A 7,500-nucleotide genomic window follows, 5' to 3' on the forward strand; every position below is an offset into this window, starting at 1 on the left:
AGAGTGAGACAGAGAGAGAGAGTGAGACAGAGAGAGATATAGATATATATATATATATATATATAGAGAGAGAGAGAGAGAGAGAGAGAGAGAGAGTGAGACAGAGAGAGATAGAGAGAGAGAGATAGAGTGAGACAGAGAGAGATAGAGAGAGAGAGTGAGACAGAGAGAGATGGAGACAGAGAGAGAGTGAGGCAGAGAGAGAGAGAGAGTGAGAGAGAGAGAGAGAGTGAGACAGAGAGAGAGATATATATATATATATATATATATAATATATATATATATATATATATATATATATATATATATATATAGAGAGAGAGAGAGAGAGAGAGAGCGATAGAGATATAACAGAAAGAGAGAAAGCGAACTCGAACTCGAAAACTTTATTACCGAGGGATGATAGCATTAGGTCCATATGGTCCTTTCTTACAGCTAGTCCCTACTATAATACACACATGAAACAAAGAACAAATATAAAGAATGAAAACATTTAAACAAAAAATCAAATAAAACAAAATTATGTGGGGAAAAGTATAACAAAATAAAAATAAAAAATTCAAAAGTGTGCTTGTTAATGGAAGCATACTATACACTTTCTCTTTCACACACACTCGCACAAATTGTACACCGACTTAGTCGTTAGAGAGGTGCTTTCGGAGCTGTCTTTTAAAAGAAGATAATGACAGACATGACTTGATATTTACAGGTAGTGAATTCCAAAGGAACGCACCAGAATAAGAAAAACTAGTTTTAAACAAATCGATGCGGGGCCTTGACAAGGCAAGGTTATTTCGAGTGTTTGAATAATATGACGGAGATGATTTGAAGAGTTGTATAAGATATGTTGGGGCGTCCTTATAGACGACTTTATACATAAATGAACATTTATTATACAAAAGCTGCTTTTTTAAGCTTAACATCCCAATACTTTTCATCTTTTCCTTTGTAGAAAGAGATGGACTGGGCAGAACTAGTTTAGCAGCTCTACGCTGGAGCGAGTTCAGCTTCTTCAAGTGAACTTCACTACACCCGTCCCATACTATGGAAGCATAATCAATATGGGGTTTTATGTGGGCATTGTAAAATAGTTTCCTTGTGTCTAGATTAATAATGCTTTGTAACTTTGACAAAAGAAACAGGTTTTTAGCAATTTTTTTGCAGATTCCATTGATGTGAGTCTGCCATTTGAGATTATTATCAACAGTAAGTCCCAGTAAACGGTGCTCAGCTACTTGCTCAATGGAGTGCTCATTTAGGGACAGACTCAGAGTCATTTCTGAAAGTTGATGTTTTTGGCGAGTGCTGATTATCATAGACTTTGTTTTAACTGGATTAATAAGCATACGATTTGCAGAACACCACTCAGAAACATCGTTTAGGCTCTGTTGTAATTTGTCTTGAATTTGTGCAGGGCTTTTCCCTGTTGCATGTAAGGTAGTATCATCTGCTAACATATGACACTCAACAGATTCGGACTGTAGGTACAAGGGCAAATCATTTATATACATGCAAAATAATACAGGTCCTAAAACAGACCCCTGTGGCACTCCACATTTCACAGTGCCCTGAGAAGAGTACGTATCGTGTACGTATACAGATTGAACCCTCTCTTTAAGATAAGAGTAAAAAAAAGCGACAGTGCTAGAACTTTTCAAATAACACTTTAATTTCTGTAGAAGGATCTCGTGATCCACGAGGTCAAAAGCTTTTTTTAGGTCCAAGAAAACATCACCAGAAATGTCTAACCTATTGATGGATGAGTACCATGAATCAGTTAATCTGGCAAGGGCAGTGTTACATGAATGTTGAGAGCGAAAACCAGACTGAAGTTGATGCAAGAGATTGTGGTCCTCCAAATAAGTAACCAGATGTTTTTGAACATGCCTTTCAAGAGGCTTAGATAATACAGATAACAAAGATATAGGTCTAAAATCATTTAAGTCTTGAGAACCTTTTTTCTTTGGCAAAGGTATGACTTTCGCTTTTTTAAATTCTTTTGGAAAATCATTGTGTTGAATACATAAATTATAAACATAAGTCAGAGACTCTACTATATAAGGAGTAGACAATTTTAATAATTTATTACTTATTTCATCAAGTCCGGAAGACTTTTTATTTTCTAACCTTGCTATGTACTGGCCAACTTCATGGATGGCCATTATCGGAATAACAAACGCATCCGTGTTTCTTAATTTTTCATCACAGAACATCTGCAAGCGTTCACAACAGGAATGTGGTTCTGTTCCTGGAGATTTTGAGTGAGAATCTACCAGTGATTCAGCAACGGACAAAAAATAATCGTTAAAGTCGTTGGCCTTTATATTCTGAGGAATACTACTATTTTTTGAGGAGTTGCCTTTTAAAAACGTGTTCAGGGCGCGCCAGACTTTTGAAACATCTTTGTTGTTACCCACAAGTTTATCAAAATATGATCGCTTCGCGTTTCTCACAAGATTCTTTACTCTGTTACGCGCTTTTTTATAATCTTCAAATAATTTGTTTGTCTTTAACTGGTCGCGATACGCCATTGCTTCGATGATATCAATGGTTAACCAGGGAGGAAGTTTAGGATGTCTTACTCGTTTCCGCCTCACAGGTGCATGTCGATTTACCACATCGATAAAGAGGGAATACCAGGCTTCAAGTGCCTCGTTAGGATCGGTATAATTAAGCACAGAAGCAAAAGGTGTACAATTCAAATCATTAAAGAAGAGACCTTGATTAAAATGTTTAAAAGACCTGTATGAAATATATGTGTGACCTTTTGATTCTGCCTTGGGTATTTTCATCAATTTGGAACAGCTTACAGGACTATGATCACTTACACTAAGGTCGGATACACAGGCACCCAAGACTGTGTCCGGATTATTCGTATAAATATGATCGAGCAATGTAGATGTCGTTGAAGTTACCCTTGTGGGTGACTTTACAAGCTGTTTAAGCCCAAATAACTGAGTAGTTGATTCCCAGCTGGGATGGGACTTTAACATGTCTATGTTAAAATCGCCAAGTAGCATAACGTCAGCATTGTGTTTGCTCTTATTATAAACATTGTCTAACATTTGTACAAAATGATCATACCACTCAAAATTTGCCGCAGGATTTCTATAAAGAAAACACACGAATTGAGGGGCCATTGATTTACTGGGTTTGAGTTCTAACCAAATGCATTCTACTGCGCTGGGTTCCAGGTCTATGCGTCTACGCGTAATGTGTTTAATTGAGTCATGAATATATACCGCGATTCCGGTCTGCCCTTGGATTTCTGGGTCTCGCCTTTCAACACAATAATCAACAATCGCGATATCATTATCGGAAACCCTGGAATCTAATCTTGATTCAGTAATACCAAATAAATGATAATTCGGAGACGCTTTTTCAAGGAAGGCACATACATCATGAACCTTATTATAGAGGTGATACACATTTAAATGACCAACACTGAGCATAATAAAACAAGGAGTAAACACACACAATGATAACTAACACACACAATAAATGTTACAAGAAAAGCAAAACAACAACTGTCACGAAAAAAGCAAAACGACAGTCAGTTCAAACTATAAACACAAACAACAAATTTATGCCGGCAGTCTTGCAACACAATAAGTTTATGGTAAAGTTTCACAATAGCGTCACGCACCTCTGCGCTGACACTCGACTTCAAACCAACGAGGTCAGTGAGCCTGACACAAACACAACACCGTTCAGGCGAAGCGGGCAGATTACACGGATTACGTGGCAGTTACCACTCACACACGCTGGAGGGAATATAGTCTTCAATCACGCCCTCGCAGATTTCCACATGAAACTTAGACAAGTGTTCTCCGAATGTTAGTGAGGATCCGAGTCAACACAGCACCACTGTCACATTTCAATGTGGCAAGAGCAGTAACATGTAGATATCGACTGTCCGCTCAGTAACAATGGAACTTTTGTTTGTACGGTTCTGATACGGCTGAATACAGCCACTTTTTCTTATAACAAAAGAGTGAAAACCACAAGAACACTACACTGTGACTTTCCGAGCCACACAGTCTGTATAGCACAACACGGCGATACGAACAGGAACAAACAGAAATTAAATTGGGGGAATCAGTGAAAGTAGTGCATAATGTGTAATCATATGAAAATGAGATGTCTTTCACACACACACACACACACACACACACACACACACACACACACACACACACACACAAACACACACACACACCCACACACACACACACACACACACACAAAGCACAGTAACAGTTATACAAGGTGACAAGCACAATGCTAACTTATTTTTTTCTGTCTCCAGAACTAGAGTTTATGGGACATAACGTGGTTATAATTATGTTAAGGTGTGACACGCGCTATTTTACACTAGCGTGTGAAGATGGGTCACTGTAGCTACATTGTTGCCTGCGGCATTGGCCACTGACTGTAGAATGGGGGTGGCGCCTGTTGCACAAAGGGGCTGAAGGCACTGTACATAGACGGGTGTAGCAGATGAGGGGGATAATGGGATTGGTGGAAGTGGCTGTGGGGGCCAGGCGGCGCGTGAAAATACCCACTGGGGTCAAGAACTGGGAAGGGGTGAAACCACCTATGGTGTGGCGGCTGGGTACCACCTGGTGCCAGCGCTGTGGCCTCAGTTGACCTGGGCGGTTGGCTGGGCTGCTCCGTTACGTAGTGGTGCTGGGGTCGATGGCTGGGCTGCTCGGGTACATATTGGTGCTGGGGGCGATGGCCGTGCTGGTCCGGTACACACTGGTGCTGGGGGCGATGGCAGGGCTGCACCGTTTCGTACTGCTGTTGAGGGCTATGCAGCGTCACGGCGTCCTGTGGAGGCTGCTGTGACATTGGTGGGTGTTGCGACCTTGGTGATAATGGCTGCTGAGTGGACTGTGATGTCTCACCAATGTCGTGTGGCGAAGTTTGAGGACTGGACATGCGTTGTCCTTTCACAGCAGCAGCATATGATGCCACGGGGTTCTGCTGACGCTCCCACAATGCAGACTTCACTTCGCGCAAGAACAGTGACAGTCCTTTGGGTGAGTAATGCACACTGTCTGCAAGGATCTGGCTGTCGAGGCATCCGTTTTCGTCAACCTTCCAGATCAACTGAAGAGACAGGAAGGTCACTTGTTCAGTGTTGCACAGAGCCTTCAGTCTGCTGTTAAAGTCCTTTATTTTCCGTGTCATTTTGTTCTGTCGTTGTGGGGGTATGGCTGCGACATAGACACAGGATGAAGGGAAGTGCTTTTTGACTGCTGATAGCAGATTAGCAAAACTCTGCACAAAGCTATCTAAGTCTCCCCTACAGTCATTTGTCCCGACGTTTAACACAACTTTCTTCACTGAAGGGTGAGTGCCGCTGTCAGTGACAATTGTTGTCAGGCGTTGGGTCGTGGTGCCTCGTAGAGTCCTGATCTCTGTAGCACCCGACCTGTCCAGACGCTTTTTGGCAATGTTTCCCAGGTTTGAGTCCCCGAGCAGGAAGTGTGTGCAGGTGGGGGGGATACGGAGTGTAGGGGAGCGATCAGTGGCGTTAAGAGCGACCGGGAACTGGTCACGGCAGGGCTCACGGTTAGCAGACTGACCGTTTTTAGGAGGGGGCGTGGTCGAGTCCTCGTCGTCAGAAAGGGAGGGCGCATATCGCCCCTTGTTTGTGGTGATGGCAATGGCTTGAACACCGGACAGGGAAGGGCGAGAATCTGGAGGGGACGTTTGCTGAGAGGAGGAGGATTTGTGTTGCTCTTTCTCAACCTTTTGTAGTTCCCTGACTTTGTTTTCTAAGGCTTGGCATCGTTTTTTCATAGCGTCGCGTTCTCTATTGAGCTGCTCTACTGCCTCCCTCAGCTCCGCCACCTCTCTGTCACGATGCTGTTCGTTGGCTAGGATCGTTCTGTCCAGCTGAACTCTCATGTCTCTCATTTCCAACATGAGTTTGGTCACCAGGTCACTTTCACAACAACTACTACTGTCAGTTATGTCGACACTGTCTGAACCATCAGCTGTACAGATGTTACCGCTGGTTGGGGTGTCACCAGTGTCAGCAGCGGCGGCAGCAACAGTGGCGTCGTTGTCAGTGGTGTTAGTGACAGTACTGTCCGCACTAGTTGCTGACGAAACATTATCTTCGACAGCAATAGTGATAGCCTGGCTGTCATCAGTGTTGCGGACTTCATCGGTACTGGCTGCACCAAGAGTCTCGTCGTCGACGCTGTCGGCGAAAGTTGTATCTGTACTAGCAGCACTAGGTGTCTCGTCTTCGGCTCTGTCTGCAACGGTGGTAGCGGTACTAATTGCACCAGGTGTCTTCTCGGCGGCAGCAGCCATGACGTCACTACTGTGAGTACAGTCTGTACCTTCGCTGACTTCAGACGTGGGTAGCATCAGGTTGGCACCTTTGTATACCGAGCTGTTCTCGTCGATTGCATCAGAAAACTCCAGGAGTGTATGGACAACACCCTGCAAGCGCCTGAAGTCATCCTCCACCCAGTCACGGCATTGCCTTCCCTGCACCAGGAATGTGCAAGTGGTTGGATAAAAATGTATGACAATAAGTTTTTCACATGAAAAGTGCAGACGTATAGACGTCTGGATAAGAGCTGGTGGCAGTTTTCCAATGACTATGGCCGTGTCATCGTATTCACAGGCAAGTTGCTGAAGCTTGCCATCGACTGTACGGGAATAATCGACCCAGCTGGAGGAGTACCCGTGTGATGGCAAGTCGATCATATACCGGTACCTCAGAACAGCTCTCCATACCGGCATGAATTGTTTCTCACACTTGAAAGTTTTTTCATTGGGGTCTTTCTTGTGTTCGATTTTTTCAAGAGACTTGCTCAGTTGTGAGCGAGTAATAACTGACATAATTGCACATACTCATGCACTGATAAAACCCCTTTGACATAATCTACATATAGAACATGATTAGCAGTAGTTTTTGATGGAGACACTTGAAGAGATTACTGCGGGGTGAGCCTCGCCTCGCGGCGTGATAGGCGTTGAGGCATTAACGTCACATCACATCACTGACGCGCGGTGTACACTCCAAACAGCTGAAGAGAACACAATTCCAAACAAAGCAAATGCACAAAAAGTCACAACACTTTTCTCATTCATAGTCTTTGCACTTGTAAACCATACATAATAAAAGTTCGTTGATTCACCTAACTGCACATAGCAAACTCACTTGGTAGAAGATTCACAAGCAACAGTGAGATTTCAACCAGTGCAAATTCAGTTGTGACTGTCCACAGGACTGCAGGAACATTCCTATCTCTGGCACTCCCAGTCTACAGCTACAAGATAACAGTGCCAGCCAGTGATTAATGACATGTGTTGTCCATGGCGCGAATACTCACACAAAAGGAACAAAGAAATACGTTTGTATCTTCGAAGAAAAATGAATTCACAAGTGAGAGAGAGAGAGAGAGTGAGACAGAGAGAGAGAGAGAGAGAGTGAGAGAGAGAGAGAGAGAGAGAGAGTGAGACAGAGAG

General features: G+C 43.3%; 2 protein-coding genes across 3 annotated transcripts in view; one reads left to right on the forward strand and one right to left on the reverse strand.

Annotated features, from left to right (window-relative positions):
- The window catches only part of LOC138971000 (myelin regulatory factor-like), a 333,475-nt gene that overhangs the window by 161,287 nt on the left and 164,688 nt on the right, over positions 1-7,500 (forward strand). The gene's annotated exons all lie outside the window — the stretch shown is intronic.
- Positions 1-7,500, reverse strand: part of LOC138970998 (uncharacterized) — a 34,444-nt gene that overhangs the window by 4,075 nt on the left and 22,869 nt on the right. The window lies entirely within an intron of this gene.

Source organism: Littorina saxatilis, linkage group LG7 (genome assembly GCF_037325665.1).
Source record: "Littorina saxatilis isolate snail1 linkage group LG7, US_GU_Lsax_2.0, whole genome shotgun sequence".
Classification (NCBI taxonomy): Eukaryota; Metazoa; Mollusca; class Gastropoda; order Littorinimorpha; family Littorinidae; genus Littorina; species Littorina saxatilis.